Genomic DNA, 17,611 nt, shown 5'->3' with positions numbered 1-17,611 from the left:
CGTCACAAATGTACACATTCACAAGTTCCCACTCACAGTTGGACCCAATGTAAACAACCCAATCTCCATTTGCGCCTGCCCAAGCCTTACCCTCAAGCGATGGCATCTTAACGTCATACGTATCATTATCAAGCGGCATCAACTTGCACAAGGCAAGGCCTCCGTCGGCCTCGCGCCAGTCATCATGGTCACGATGAAGAAGGTAGGGGAGATCAAACCGCTCCTTGACTCTTGGGTTCCTTGTAATGATGTTATTAGTTGAGTCGAGAATGGTCTTGAACGAACCTGCCATGCTAGCCGAGGTGATGACATCGCACCGATCAATGAGTTCCTCCTCCATGTCATCTTTCAAATCGAGGCAAGAATAACGGGGTCGTTTCCGGCCTGTTCCCTCCATGGAGAAGACGATCGAAAAATGGCAGAAGGAAGGGTGAAGGCAAATGGAGGAGGGAGAGTAAGAGCGTGCGACAGCAGTTCCAAATCGAGAGGGAAAGGCGAAGTGTCGATGGACGGTTGCCAGTTTGCCACGGTTCACGAAGAGGCGCCTCGGCCTACACGTCCGTTCGGAAATACTAGTAGAAAAGGACTCACCGTGGTCTCACTGATATGTTGGAACGGGACCACATGTCAATGAAACATGGTGTGTAATTTCTCATGCAAAATGCGATCTGGCCGCGTTGGCCCGAGGTGCCGCATTAGTTATCGACCTTTATTTTTTTAATGGCGTGCCATTCAGTTTTGAAGCACAACTAACTGGTAATGTACGCAGAGAAAAAATAAACTACTATACCACTACTCCACCTCCAGTACTAGTAGTATAAAAAGATATATATAGGCTGGAGCTTCAGCACTTTCTTGCGAAGGACTGCCCACTTGCTTCTCACACTATCACCCTCTCTCCAGATCTAAAAAAGACGGCCTCTCTCCTTCCTCACCGGTGGTCACAGATCTTCCGGGGAAGAAAAGGACGTGTAGCATTGACGCACTCATCGTCGGCGAGCAAGGTCACGCACTGACGACAAGGCCATCCTTTGAGACCTAGCGCCCGCGCGGGATGGCCTCTGTCCCCAAGCTCGTTGCCGTAGTGTGTGCGGAGGACGACGACCACAAGCGAAGCCACTTGCCGCCGACCCTCAGGTATGCTACCTCTTTTCGAACCATACCCTTGTTCTATTGCCCCATCTGCCACGTCGTTGCATGTGGATTTTTTTCCACTCCACCATCTTCCTAATTTGCTATCCTCTGCTCTACTGGCCACACATATGAAAACCATAATTTTCACTATTAAACAAAACCCTACTTCATGCAAACTAATCCATGTCTGGGTTGAATAAGGAAAGGAAGGGAGATTGTACTGTCCAAGAGAGTAGGCATCAAACACGTATCTACGTTGAAAAGGGCAAAATCAGTAGCTAAGGAACGAGTCTCGTGTCTCTTGGTTGAAGAAGGGCAGAAAGGCATGACAACGCAATAGAGAATGACCAGGTCGATCGGTTTGTTGTCCTCACATAGGAAAAAGGTGGGTAAAGAGAACAAAAATGGGACGTAATCCACATATGCTGCCTGGATATTTGTTGCTCTGGGCAACCATACCTCCCTCACCACTCTGCGTCCATGGATGTACATCGTACTGGTGCGCCCACTGTCCGAATGGGCCTCCCATGCTCTTATTGCTACTTTTTTGCTGTTAGTATAACGCCAGCAGTCAAGTCAAGCAATGCTACTGCTAAAGTGATGCCACATTTAATTAATGCCACTCTCAGTCTAATGCCACCGATAATTTTAAGCAATGTCATTTAATGTCACTGGATTATTTCAGGGTTAGCTGTTGATTGTGGATGTATTAAAGACTTTTCAGCTAAGGCATTCTAATGTTGTTGCACAGCCAGTATACCAATGATGAAACTTGTTACTACCTTCAGATTTTTGCACTGTTAATGCTTATAGATTACATACCTCACTTTCATGAGATAAGTTAATTTTCGGTACCGTGTCACCAAAATGCCAATGCGCTGATGTCATTTTATTTTGGTTAAATTGCACAAAAAAGTTATGAAGACAAGAGGAAAGGTCAAGAGTGGGCACCTCCTCTTCCGGCTGTTCTCTTGATTTGTTCGATCAAGTTTTTTATGTTTGATCGATTATCAAGATTAGGATAGCAATTTTTAAGGTCCCCCCGAGTTCGAAATGATATTTACCTTGGAGGTACATGGTTTGCAATTTTTTTATACTGTCACTAGTTAATAATGCTAGTTACCTTCAGACTATTGTATTTGGTTTAATGCTCATGCACAGCTAGTATACCAATGCTAAAACTTGTTACCTTTACATTTTGTATTGTTAATTCTTATAGAAATCTTCCAATGCTAGAGTTTATTGAAATATGTTCAGTAAAACCATTGTACTGTACCCTGTAATAAACTAACTACTCTACTGTTGCACTAGCCACTAGATTAGTGTATATTTGTAGTATTCGAATGGTGTTGCATTAGCGTATGGACATAAATAAAGTGTGACAAGCTTTCCTAGATATGTGCTCAAGAAAACTACTACCTGTTTTTCTAAACACTAGACGTTTGGGTACTTTAAATTGAACCGCGAAAACGTCTTATATATTAAGGAACAGAGGGTGTAGAGTTCACTCAAATTATCCCAGTAAAGCTAGTCACACCTTTGTTAAAATTAATGTTCATTATGTTATCGGAAGAGGTCTGTATGTTTGTCTCTAATGCCTCTCGACTACATACCTGACATCATGATGTAATGTTAAGTCATTTCCTTTTGTATAGTGTCACTGAATTTTCAAGGCGGTGATGGCATTTTATTTTAGTTGAACGGCACAAAATATGCTTCAAAGAAGAGGAAAGGTTAGGAGACAATCATTCTTTCAAAAAGAACTATATATGCCTTTCTGACATCAGCCGTTGTTGCCTTATTTATTCCTTCAAACAGGTGGTTCGAAATAGTCTTGCTACCTTTTCCATTAAGAAATTGGAATGCTTATATTTGTGAGTCTATGCTTCAACTAGTATCGCTTTTACAGTAATCACACTTTCAATATCTATGCAAACAGGGATGCTCGATTTTAGTGGAACTGCACAAAAAGTCCAACTGATTAAACATTAGGAGCATGTTTTCTTCCAAACCTTTATATCCAATTGGAGGCACTATGAGCTGTTCATTATGAAGGTACATGGTTTGCTACTATCTTGCTACTCTTTTTGTACTGTAATTAGATAGTAATACTAGTGGTTTGCATGTGAATTTATTGGCAGGGTGGACCTACATTGGAGGTGCAAGACAGGATTCAATGATTGGATGCTCAATTTTGGTTGTATCGATTTCACCTCTTCCATCACTGCGAACATGGATATCCTTGGTCTGATGAAGAATAAGCGCTATATTTCTACTCTGAACCAGCAAATCAATTCAGTATGAAATTGTCCAGGGCAAAACATAATTGTATCAGATTGTCCAGTGCAGAACATGACAGATGCTAAGCGGAAGAGACATGTTTAAACCGAAAATACAAGGTGTGGTATATGTTTACTAGCTGCTTGATATTTGTGCAGACAGAGATGTCTGCCCGTTGCTATTTGGCAAACAAACAAAGTGTCCGCAATTTTGGTTGAACTACACAAGAGAATAGTATAGTCATTGCATGCAGTGCCATTTGAAAATAGACACAGAAAGATTGGATAGTCACTTCATGGACTGCAGAAAAGTAGTACTGTACTATTTATTGGCCAACACTAGGTGCTTCATTGCTTTGGTCTGATTATACAATGGGCATAATTTTGCCTAAGTTAAAGTTTGTATTTCAAAAATAGTCTCGCGGTGTGATCGAGAGAAGACCAAATCATATTCCAGTAGATGTTCCTCCATCATGTGGGGTTCATTCTCATGGTTCCAGCTGTTGGTGAAACCACTTACGTTTGCAAGAGGAATTCTAGACTTCACAAACAAATTTGTCTTTCAGTCTGTACTGAATGTTGGCTAAGAGAAGCATCCATGTTAGTAGGAAGAACATATGTTTTTTTCTAGATCTTTGCTTTTGGAGCTACATATTTGTATATGATCTGTGAATCATTGAGATGCATTAACATGTTGATCTTATGTATGGTAATCGTACTAGTTAGTTTTTGTTGCGACGCAAGATCCGAAGTGGCTGATCTTTTCTTTTGGAGCTACATATTTGTATATGATCTGTGAATCATTGAGATGCATTAACAGTTACTTATTTCTGTTCGCTCAGTGTTTACAAGTGACTGACCGATCACTAGCTAGCCTACTAATGCGGTCCTGGCAGTTTTATTTGCGACGCAAGATCCGAAGTGGTAGTTTTTTGAATAAAAATGCCTACCTCTGAAGAAACTGACAAGCTACACTATCCTACCTACTCGATCCTACACGGAAAAATAGTGGATCACGCACGTACTACCTCCTTTCCGGTTTGCAGGGCTCAATTCAAGAAACGACCTACTCAATCCTACACAAATAAATAGCAGATCACGCACGTACTAGTACCTCCTTTCCGGTTTATAGGGCTTAATTCAAACCTCTCACCAACCAAGGTACTCCCTCCGTTCAGGTTTATTAGTCCTGTGAGCAAAGCAGCAAGACCAAGGCATGTCAATAATTAACGGCATGCAGAATTTTAAGCCTAATTAATTCCAGCGATTTAAGTGGCTGCATGCGTGCCCTCGGCTACAACTCGTTGCATGCTGCTCCGCATACTGGCTGCGAGCAATTCTGAGTGCCTGCATGCAGCCGGCCATAATTAAGGTAACTAACTAATGCAAAAAAAGATGTGCTTTAATTATTGAGGGCTTCTTAAATATGTGGAATCATTATTGACAAGGAGGGAGATGATTCGAGTGCACTCGTTTGACCGGCGTGCGACCCAGACGGGACGGGACGACACAGTCATAATTTCAGTTTCTCTAGTTTTCTATGGAAAGCTGGCGCGCTAAGCCATGCCTGCTTATGCATTGAATTCCGATGACCGTCGCACTACCTTCCGCCTATAAGTACTATTTCCTGGCCTTCTCCGGTGGCACCATGACCCAACTCGCCATATCATCATAAGCCCCCACCGGCCCGACGTCACTCGCCATGTCCGCCATGCCCCCGCCCGTCCATGGTAGGCGACACCGGAGGCGGTCACCAGCGGAACTAGTGTTTGGTTTTTCACTGGAAGGCAAACGGAGGGAGGAGGCATTCTATCTGTCTTTAGATGACAATGCGGAGATCGAGGACTTGTTGGAGGGCGACCGCCTGGCGGAGGAGCAGCGTATCGCCGATTTGCACCGCTAGCAGGACATGGAGCAACAGCGCACCGACGCTCTGAGTCGCGAGCAGAGCACCCGCAACTGGGCTGGCTACATGGAGGCCGGCGCCCGACAAATAGCCCTGGAGGCTGTCGGGCACGCACGCGTTCGCGACGCCGATTTTTACTACTAGCTCGTCAAGTGGGTTTCCCGCTTTGAAGCCGAAGCTTCGGTGGACCACGCCGGCATGGAAAGGGCTAACGCGCGCGAGCAACACGCCCTATCACACCTCTGGCAAGTCCGAGGCGAGGCGCATGATGCCTGTGCCGGCCTTTAGCGTGAACCACAGATGGCGTCCGCCATCTTCTAGTTAGCTAAGAGTAAGTTAGTACTTGTACTCTACTAGAGTATTAGTGGGAGTAGATAGTTAACTTGGCTACGATGGTTGTCAACTTGGAAGTTCAGTACTCTATATGTGGATTAGACCTGTTACTTTTCTCTGAATGTTGAACTTTCCGTTTGAACATATGGAATGGGCTGTTATTTTTTAAAATGGGTTGTATTGGTCCTCCACGGGTTTAGAGGCTGACTTGTGGGCCTACCAAGTTGACGTGTGCACAATCAGGAGATGATTGTATGTGGAGAGGATGACAGCAGGGACCCGCCAAGGTCATGGCAGTACGCAAGCAAGTGCCTCCTTATTTCAAGCGAATAAAAAAAGGCTCCTCCTAGTGGATTTCTGACATCTGGGTCCCATGCCATAGTCAACGTAGTCCATAAACGAGAGAATTGCACAATGAGCGGCTGACACCAGGGACCCAGTAGCTCGCCCAGTTATTTTTGTTTTGGGTTAATTTGATAAATGCCACTCCAAATCTGGTGTATCCGAGAAATTCCATTGCAATTTCCAAACTTTGAAAAATGCCATTTCTAGTGGCATTTTTCGAAGTCTGGAGTGGCGTTTTTCAAAGTTTGCAAACTGCAGTGGCGTTTTTCAAATTTTGCAAAAATTGCAGTGGCATTTTTCAAAGTTTGGAAATTGTAGTGGCATTTTTATGAATTGCCATAATTGGAGTGGCATTTATCTAATTTTTTTTGAGATGGAAGCAGGGTGTCAACTGGGCTGTGCGGGACAATTAATCTAGCCTGTCTAGTCAGCCTTTTCTTTTATGCTTACCACAGACCAGCCCAGTAGTTTTTTTTTCTTTCTGAAAATGGCTAGCCAAGTTTTTTTGTGATTTGTCAAGTAAGTCGCTTTATCAGGCCTGTTGGGCTGCAAATCTTTCAAGACGAGGAGAGCTTCATTCGGTTGGCCGAGAAAATGGCCTATGAGTAATGAGAAATGGGTTGTACATTTTTAAAACACATCAAACCGGCAATTAGTTTCAAATATCTTTTTTTCATTTCAGGATTTTAAATTGCATTTATTTTTATGCATGGACAATTTATTGGATTTTATATTGATATACATTTTTTTTGAATCAGTCTGAATGTGACTCGAAATATCGGGATTAAAAACAGTTCAGACCGCACCGACATATGCAAAATTTCGTATCATTTTTTAACCGTGGCCACAATATGGGCTGTAATGCTAACAAAAATAATATGGGCTCCAAAACAACCCATAAGAATTAGCAAATGGGCTGTAAATTATTTGAAATAATGGCGGATGGCCTGTATGCTGTTTTCCATAGATTTGACGCTTTGCTAAAAAAAGGTTGACGCACAAGCAGTGACTGTTGGATGCGCATCCAACGGCCGTGGTGCTTCTTCAATCTCTGCTCTTCCTGCTCCAGCCGCTCAAACAGGAGCCGGCGGGACTACCTGCTCCCTCCTCCCCGCGGCCGGCTATGCTGTCGCACAGGCCTCACCGCCCCACCGTACTCCCATCGCTGGCCTAGCCATCCCTCTACTCACCCACACCTGTTGTTATTCTCCGGCGACGGCAGACGAACCAGTAAACCCTCGTACAGTCGTACTCCCCTTCACGTGGGAAACAACTGCCGAGTCTTCCCTGGCTCTGTGTCGTTCCCTTCCTAGGCCTCGCCGTCGTCCACTGCCCTGGTGCTCTTGGCGTGGCGTGGTCAACGTGGTCAATGACTGACATGCATCTGAAGTGGACTGTATGTGGAGGGGGTGACAGCTGGGTCCATGGCCGCACGCAAGGAAATGCCTCCTTATTACGCGCAAAATAATGATTCCTCCACCTGACATCTGGGACCCACCGACATGGCCTTTGTATTTCACAAAAAAAACGTTACCGCCGCTGACAGCTTGGACCCACCAGCTATATCTTCGCACACAAGGAAGTGCCTCCTTATTACGCACAAAAAATGAATACTCCCCCTGCTAGCTGGGACCCAGTATAGTGGGCCTACTAAGTTGACGGGGACGAAGGGCTTTGTCAACTTAGTCAATATGCACGATTCTAGCTCAACTGACCATACGATGTCCACCCAACGCCGTAGTGCTTCTTCAACCTGTGGTCTTCTTGCTCTAGCCGCCCAAAGCAGCGCCGGTCGTGCCGCCTGCTCCTGCCTCCCGTGGTCGGCTATGCTGCCGAGGAGGCCTCACTGCCCCCATACTACTCCCACTGCTGGCCAGGCCATCCCTCCACTCCACTCACCAACACGCCCTGTTATTCTGCGGCGACGGCAGCGCAGCCGAACCAGTGAACCCTCGTACTCCGCTCCACGTGGGCATCCACTGCCGCGTCTTCCCCGGCTCCGCATTGTCCCCATCCTAGGCCTCGCCATCGTCCACCGCCGTGGTGCTCTCGGCGCGGCATGGTCAATGTGGTCAACGACCATATTCCATCGGAAGAGTACTGTACGAGGAGAGGCTGACAGCTGGGTCCAGGGCAGCCGCAAGGAAGTGCCTTCTTTTTACACAGAAAATAATTATTCCTCCACCTGACAGCAGGGACCCACCGGACGAGCCACCAATATTTCGTGAAAAAAACATTTCCTCCTTGACTGCTGGGACCCACCGGACGGGCCACCGTATTTCGCAAAAAAAACATTTCCCCCATGACTGTTGGGACCCACCAGACAGGCCACCATATTTTGCGAAAAAAACGTTCCCCCGCTGTCAGCTCGGACCCATCGGAAGTGCCTCCTTATTACGCAGAAAAAATGAATACTCCCCTTGCTAGCTGGGACCCACCATGGTGGGAGGCTGACTTGTGAGCCTACTAAGTTGACTGGGACAGAGGCCTTTGTCAGCTTTAGTCAATATGAATGATTCTAGCTCCATTGATCGTACGATGTCCATCCAACATCCGTAGTGCTTCTTCAACCTCTGGTCTTCTTGCTCCAGCCACCCAAAGCAGCGCCGGTCGTGCCGCATGCTCCTGCCTCCTGTGGCCGGCTGTGATGCCGCAGAGGCCTCACCGCCTCCTACTACTCCCACCACTGGCCAGGCCATCCCTCTACTCATCCACATCCCCCGTTATTCTGCGGCGACGGCAGCCTCACACAGTAGTCGGACCAGTGGACCCTCGTACTCCTCTCCGCGTGGGCATCCACTGCCGCTTCTTCCCTGGCTCCGCGTCGTCCCCTTCCTAGGCCTCGCCGTCGTCCACCGCCATGGTGCTCTCGGCACGGCGTGGTCAACGTGGTCAAGGACCGACTTCCATTGGAAGAGTACTGTACGTGGAGAGGCTGACAGCTAGGTCCACGACAGACGCAAGGAAGTGCCTCCTTATTACGCGCAAAATAATTATTCCTCCACTTGACAGCGGGGACCCACCGGACGGGCCACCATATTTCGTGAAAAAAACATTTCCCCCCTGACTGCTGGGACCTACCAGCTACATCTTCGCACGCGAGGAAGTGCGTCCATATTAGGGGCAAAAAAATGATTCTCCCTTGACTGCTGGGACCCACCAGCTACATCTTCACACGCAAGGAAGTGCATCTGGGCAAAAAAAAATGATTCGCCCCCCTGACTGCTGGGACCCACCAGCTACATCTTTGCACGCAAGGAATTGCCTGATAGTCGGGACCCACCTGGTTGAAGCATACATAGCGTTGTCATTCTGGTCGCGAACATGTACGTACATACTGGTCGATGTAGAGGCGCGCACGTGTTGTAGTAGAGGCATGCACGTAACATGTACACGTACGTACAATGGCCAGGGTGCAAGAAAGTAAATACGACCACATACATACATACGGGCGGGGTCTCGAACGCCTACTCGCGCACACGTACGGCCAGGGCTCGTGTACATGGCTGGGTCAGAACGGAGAAACTGCATCGTCGTCCTGTTCATGGGGAGGCAACGGATTGCGTCGTGTTTATGGGGAGGCAACGGAATGCGTCGTATTCATTGGGAGGCAACGGAACGCGTGGGAGACAGCCGGCTTGGACAGAACAGCCGATGGAAACGAGGCCTGGCGTACCACAGAACGGAGGAAACAGCCTTGTGTTCGACCGGCCACGTTCAAAATGGGATCATGTTCATCGGGAGGGGTCTGGCGTACCGCAAAATGGAGGAAACGGACCTCCTACGGTCAAAATGGGGGTCCTATTGATCGGGAGGGGTGTGGCGTATCGCAAAACAGACGAAACGGACTTGTGTTGGAGTGCTACGGTCGAAACGAGGGTCCTGTTCATCGGGAGGGGTGTGGCGTACCGCAAATGGGACTCCACGCGATATTGTTCATCTCCACCATCTACCTCCTCCAGCCTCCACGGGCTACTGTTCATCCACCGGCGACCTCCTCCAGCCTCCACGGGCTCCTGTTCATCCAACCTCCACCGCGCGCTACTCCACCGGCTACTGTTCAACCACCCCTCCACGGGCTCCTGTTCAACCACCCCTGCACGGGCACCCCTCCATCGTCTACTGTTCATCCAGCCCTCCACGGGATCGTCATGTTCATCCAGTGCTCCACGGGGTCCTGTTCATCTAACCCCAACCGGCTCGATCGATCGGGTCCTGTTCATCCAGAGGCAACGCCACGGGGTCCTGTTCATCCACCCCCACCGCTCACTGTTCATCCAAACCCCCCTGCAACGCTCACTGTTCATCCAGAGGCAGCATCGATCGGCTTTAGTTAGCAGCAGTAGCGAAGGAATCGCTCGATCGGGTTCAGTTAACAGCCATCAATCGATCGCTCGCGTTCAGTAACACATAGCCTGCAATGTAATCGCTCGGGTTCAGTTAGAGCCCAACGCCTCGCTCGGGTTCAGTTAGAGCCAATGCCTCACACACACGCGCGTACGTGTACGAGAGAAACACGCATCGCTCGGCCCCCGACCTCCCACCGTAACCGGGAACTCGCCGAAATTTTCCCCGCCCTTGCTTCTACCACTGTTTTTTCCGTCATGGACGGCCCAAAGAATGTCATGCAGCTGCGTCTCCAGCCCGCCCAGGACGAAAAGCCCATTTTCTCTCATGATTTTTTTTCATAGAAGTAGGATCATACTTCTATCACAGTGCAAAAATCTGTGGTGGGATCCGTGGGGTATTTGCATAGATACTTTATTTGTTAAATATTTATATTTGACAACTTTGTTTGGTTGTATGGTTTGGAAGGCAGTAACTGGGAAATTAAATGCACTTGCTTATATACCAGTCTATACGCCTGCATACGTTTTAGCCAAGTTCATAGAAGCGTGTCACACAAGGTGTTTTACTCGTGAAAGGACACTAGTGAGCTGTGAGCGCAGTCATTTTATAAGGCGATTAAACATTTTACTTTGTAAATGTAAGCACCTTCTCGAAAGGAAGTTGAACCCCTTCACGGTTAAAGAAAACTTTTAAGGTCACAACTAACGAATATATCAGCGTAGGTTAAAAAAATATAGTACTGTCAATTCTCAATTAAAATTTTTTTAAGGCTCAGTAAACTTCCGGAAAGCCATAATTTTAGTTTAGTGAAAAGTGTAACTTCTGCCAGATTTGATGGAAAAGTACGACCCCGGTTTATTGAAAAGTGTAACGTCCACTTGATATCTAAAAAGATTAAATTTATCGCTACTAGTATTAAAAGAGCAAAAACAAATTCCTCTAAATCGGCACAACAAATTGTACATGAGATAACTAGAACCCTCCAATCAAATCAACATAAACATATCCTACTGCCATATTAGATGAATGGTATGCCACTAAGATCAATGTCTCTGATCAAATGTTCCGCCGACCAGGCGCCATTCTTTGCCAATCATCCTAACACTCTGCGTCCTCGATCCACTCCCACAAATCCCTGATTTTCAATTCCACCCGAATCATGCCTCCCCGACCATTCTTTCTCTAGGAACCAGATCAAGAGGAACGGATCCGCAATGACCTTGCACCACCGCTCCTCCATTCTCCTGTCTCGTGCGCTTCCCCTTTGATCTTTATCTTTCTCCTTCCCCTTCCACAAGGCAGAGAAGGCTAGCGCACGCGTGTGGGTCGCTTGACTTCTATACATGGGTGAGTGCTACTTTGTGAGTGGGAGATGGCGAGTTGAAGGGAGCGCGGCGGTGGCTGGGCAAACCCCAAAGTTGCTCAGGCGGAGCATCGTGTCGTGGCGATGAGCCGTCTTATGGAGGCCGTGGTGGTGGACCAGGTGGCGGCAATCCCGATAATTGTGCTTGAAGTGGGCACAAATACTACCTAGGACTGGGTAGCGGTGACGGTGCCGGTGGTGGCGGTCGTGGACGTGATTACTACCAAGGAGATGGAGTTGGCTGTGGGTACTATCAAGGAGGCGGTGATGGCAGTCGTGGCCGTACGTACTACCAAGGATGCTGCATGAGCGTGTACACTATCGGCGAGCTATCATTCAACCCTAAGGAGTTTGAGGTCACCTTACCGGACTACAAGCCAGGTCCATCTAGGCAAATGTAAACTCAGTTTGTCAATCAGTGTGCCCCACAACATTACAAGATGAGGTGATCAGGTTCCCCATGACATGTATATATGTTTGCAAGAGGGAGAGGGAATTCAGGGTGACCATAAAGTATGGCACCCTAGTCAGCCTACAGTAGTTGCATTTGCTCGTGGACGGGTTCCCCACAGACTTACCAGCGCCGCTGCACGTGATCGACATTGTGTTGTCCGACATCGTGCTCAATGAGTGGAATAAAATGGGGGTAGCAACAGCTCTCTGCCCTTTGTGTCGTTAGTCATTATCGATCATTTTACATGCTTTTCTTATTTGTTGAGGGCTTGTTGTCACGGTGCACCTAAGGTTCATGTTGGTACACCGGTCTTGATTCTCACAGACCTTCAAGAAACCCTTCAAGTTAGGCTAGGGTATCGAAGAATGGAATGGAGTCTACCGGAGCATGACACCTACCCAGAGTAGATTCTCCCACAGCATAGGTCTGTGACATGTATTCCTTGCATTCCGTTTCCACTTACCTGCAACATGTTACGCCAGGATGCATGAACGATGGGGATATATTCTTACTTGCCAATTAATATATTTCGAATTTTGGATTGCAGACATGTCATCAACTAGTTTTATCCTGGAGGTTCTTTATAGGAGAAGTCTCATTCACGGCATTAACGATCTTGATTATCTTAAGATATGCATATTTTTTGATCTACCAGCTCTCTCTCATCATGGGCCAAGCATCTCTCTCTCATAGATAATAATATCCTGCTCTTAGCACCGATTTTCACTTGGTGTAGCAGCTTCTTATTTTGTCTCCTCAGACACTTTATCTATGAGAACCAAGTTTTGATCAATGATATATTCTAAAAGTAAGATCAAAACTCTTAATTTGGGTACCTTGTCTTCGGCCACGATGATTTCTCCAAAGGGTGAAGGTGGATTCTCTGAACTTAAAATAAGGGCGAAGGATACATACAATATGTCGAGTCTAAAGTGAAGGTTTACAGACATAGGAAAATAGAGTAGAACTTAGAGAGTCTCCATAATCTAGACTTCCCGGTTTCTTACTAAGATACTGGTGCAACTTATGGTCCTGGTGCTTCACCCCACTCTAAGAAGTATGATTGTGATGTTGCAATACCGAAATGGGTAGTTACTGCTCGCCACCCTTCTTAATTCAGAGTTGTTTGAGCACACAACCTTCCTATAACTTTCTTGCTGGATCCAACCAAATAAGGAAGATATATAGCCCCCCTCAAACAAAAGAAGGAAGTACGGGAGTTTACCTGTTGGAAATGACCACAACTGAAAAGTGCTCAACTCAAAGAAAGAAGGTAGTGGGAGCTTTGAAGTCATATCCCTCTTTGTTACACACCTCTTCTTGGTGAGTATGTGTCGTTCTTTTAGTTTCTTGACTATTGATAAGCTTAACACTTTCTTTTTTACTATTCTTGGACATAGATATGTGTGGTGGCTTTACACTTTCCAATATATATTTTTTCTTGGTGGATTGTTGAGTATAATGAGAAACATAGGAATGTGGTATATTTTCATAGATATTTTATTTCTTAAATACTTATATTTGAGAAATTTGTTTGGTTGTATGGTTTGGAAGGTAGTAGCTGGACTTTCTTACATGCCAGCCTATACACCTGCATACATTTTATCCAAGTGTATAAAAGCACAGCACACAAGGCATTTTACACGTGAAGGGACACTAGTGAGTTGTGAGTGCAGTAATTTATAAGGGGATTAAATATTTTACGTTGTAAATGTAAGCACCACTCGGAAGGAAGGCGATCCCTTACACAGTTAAACAAATCCTTAAGGTGGCAACTAACGAATATACCACTGTAGCTTTAAAAATATAGTACTATTGATTCTCATTTAGAATATTTTTAAGGCTTAGTAGACTTCTGAAAAGCCATAATTTCAGTTTAGTGAAAAGTGTAACTTCCACCAGACTTTATGGAAAACTAAGACCCCAGTTTATTGAAAAGTGTAACATCCGCTTGATATATAAAAAGATAAAATTTAGCACCACTAGTATTAAAAGAGCAAACATAAATTCCTCTAAATCGACACAACAAACTATACATGAGATTACTAGAACCCTCCGATCAAATCAACTTTAAACATATCCTACTGCCCATATTACGTCAATGGTATGCCACTCTGACCAACGTCTCTGATCAAATGTTCTGCCAACTAGACATCCTTGTTTGCCAATCATCCTAACACGATGCATCCTTGATCCCCTCCCGCAACTCCCTAATTTTTGATTCCACCTGAATCATGCCTCCCCAACCCTTCTTTATCTAGACACCAAATCTAGAAGAACGGATCAGAAACAACCTTGCATCGACGCTCCTCCATTCTCCCGTCTCGTGCGCTTCCCCTTTGATCTTTTTCTTTCTCCTTCCCTCTCCACAAGACAGAGAAGGCTAGCACACACGTGTGTGTCGCTTCACTTATAGTACATGCATGAGTGTTGAGCTTTGTGAGGGGGAGATGGCGAGTCGAGGGGAATGCAGCAGTGGCTGGGCAAACCTAGAAGCTGCTTAGGCACAACATGATAGCCGCGGTGATGGGCCGCATTACGGAGGCCGCGGTGGTGGACCAGGCGAAGGCAATCCCAATGATGGTGCTAGCCACCGGCGAGAATACTACCAAGGACAGGGTAGCAGTGATGGTGCCTGTGGCGGCGGCCGTGGATGTGGTTACTATCAAGGAGATGGCGTTGGTCGTGGGAACTACCAAGGAGGCGGTGATGGCAGCCGTTGCCGTACGTACTACCAAGGATGCCGCATGAGCGTGTACACTATCGGCAAGCTATCGTTCAACCCCAAGGAGTTTGAGGTCACCTTACCGAACTACAAGCCAGGTCCATCTAGGCAAAGGTAAACTCAATTTGTTAGTCGATGTGCCCCACGGCATGACAAGATGAGGTGATCAGGTTCCCCATGACATGTATGTTTGTAGGAGGGATAGTAAGTACAAGGTGGCAGTCAAGCACGCCACCCTGGTCAGCCTACAACAATTGTAGATGCTCATGGACGGGATCTCCATGGACATACCGTCACAGGTGTTGCACGTGCTCGACATTATGTTGCACGACATCATGCTCAACGAATGGAATAACATGGGCTAACAACAACTCTCTACCCTTTGCATCGTTAGTCGTTATCGATCATTTTACATGCTTTTCTTATTTGTTGGGGGCTTGTTGTCACTGTGCACCTTAGGTTCGTCCCGGTACTCCGGTCTTTCTTCTCACAGACCATCAGGGAACCCATCAAGTTATGCCAGGGTATCGAAGGATGGAATGGGTTCTAGTAGAGCATCAGACCAAACCAGAGTAGATTCTCCCTTAGGATAGGTCTATGACAATTATTCCTTGCATCCACTTACCTGCAAAAAGTTACGCCAGGATGCATGAACGATGGGTAAATATTCTCACTTGCCAATTAATGTATTTAGAACTTTGGATTGCATACATGTCATCGACTGATTTCATCAAAGAGGTTATTAATAGGAGAGATCTCATTCACGGCATTGACGAGCTTGATTATCTTAAGGCATGTATATTTTCGTATCTACCAGTTCTCTCTCATCATGGGCTAAGAAGCTCTATCTCATAGATAATAATATCCTGCTCTTAGCACTGGTTTTCACTTGGTGTAGCAGCATCTTCTTATTTTGTCTGCTCAAACACTTCATCAATGAGAACCAAGTTTTGATGAATGATATATTCTAAAAGTAAGAGCAACTCGATTAATTTACGTACCTTGTCTTTGGCCACCATGTTTTCTCCGAAGGGTGAAGGAGGATTCTCTGAATTAAAAAATGGGCAAAGGATACATACAATATGTCGAGTCTAAAGTGAAGTAGTACAGACATAGGAAATCAGAGTAGAACTTAGAGAGTCTCCATAATCTAGACTCTTCAGTTTCTTAATCGGTGTCTATCTTAGTAAGATACTAGTGCAACTTATGGTGTTGGTTCTCCACCCCAATCTAAGAAGTATGACTGCTATTTGGTAGTACCGAAATGGGTATTTACTGCTTTCTCCCTTTCTTAATTCAGACTTGTTTGAGCACACAACCTTCCTATAACTTTCTCACCTGGATCCAACCAAAAGAAGAAAAGTGTGTGGCCTCCCTCAAACAAAATAAGGAAGTACGGGAGTTTACCTGTAGGCAATAACCATAGTTGAAAAGTTCTCATCTCAAAGAAAGAAGGTGGTGGGAGCTTTGAAGTCATGTCCCTCTTTGTTACACACCTCTTCTTGCTAAGTATGTGTCATTCTTTTAGTTTGTTGACTATCAATATGCTGAACACTTTATTTTTACTGCTCTTGGACATAGATATGTGTGGTGGCTTTCCACTTTCCGATATATTTTTTCTCAGTTGACATTGAGTATATTGAGAAACATAGGAATAGGGTATATTTGCAAAGATAGTTTTTTGATAAATATTTATATTTCAAATTTTTGTTTGGTTGTATGGTTTGGAAGGTAGTAATTAGGAAATTAAAAGGACTTTCTTACATGCTAGCCTATACTCGTGCATACATTTTAGCCAAGTTCAAGGCATTTTACTCGTGAAGGGACACTTTTGAGCTGTGTGCACAGTCATGTTATAAGGGGATTAAATAATTTACGTTGTAAATGTAAGCACCACTCGAAAGGAAGGTGAACCCCTTCATGGTTAAAGAAAATCTTTAAGGTGGCAACTAACGAATATATCACTCTAGCTTTAAAAAATATAGTACTATTGATTCTCATTTAGAATATTGCTAAGGCTTAGTAGACTTCTGAAAAACCATAATTTAAGTTTAGTGAAAAGTGTAACTTCTACCAGATTTTATGGAAAAGTACAACCCCAATTTATTGAAAAGTGTAACATCCATTTGATATATACAAAGATTAAATTTAGCGCCACTAGTATTAAAAGAGCAAACATAAATTCCTCTAAATTGACACAACAAACTATACATGAGATAACCAGAATCCTCCGATCAAATCAACTTTAAATGTATCCTACTGCCCATATTATGTTAATGCTATGCCACTCAAACCAACGTGTTTGATCAAATGTTCTGCCAACCAGACGTCATCGTTTGCCAATCATCCTAACGCGTTGCGTCCTCGATCCCCTCCCCGAACTCCCTGATTTTCCATTCCACCCGAATCATGCCTCCCCAACCCTTCTTTATCTACTCACAAAATCAAGAAGAATGGATCCGCAACTATCTTGCACCAACGGTCCTCCCTTCTCCTGTCTTGTTCTCTTCCCATTTGATCTGTTTCTTTCTCCTCCCCCTTCCACAAGACAGAGACGGCTAGCGCACGCATTTGGGATTCTTGTACATGCATAAGTGTTACCCTTTGTGAGGGGGAGATGGCAAGTCGAGGGGAGTGCGGTAGTGGACGGGCAAACCCCGAAGTTGCTTAGGCAGAGCATGGTGGCCGCGGTGACGGGCCTTATTACACAGGACGCGATGGT

The sequence above is a fragment of the Triticum dicoccoides genome, chromosome 7B (genome assembly GCF_002162155.2).
Source record: "Triticum dicoccoides isolate Atlit2015 ecotype Zavitan chromosome 7B, WEW_v2.0, whole genome shotgun sequence".
NCBI classification, from domain to species: Eukaryota; Viridiplantae; Streptophyta; class Magnoliopsida; order Poales; family Poaceae; genus Triticum; species Triticum dicoccoides.
Note: the sequence above shows the minus strand (reverse complement) of the source record.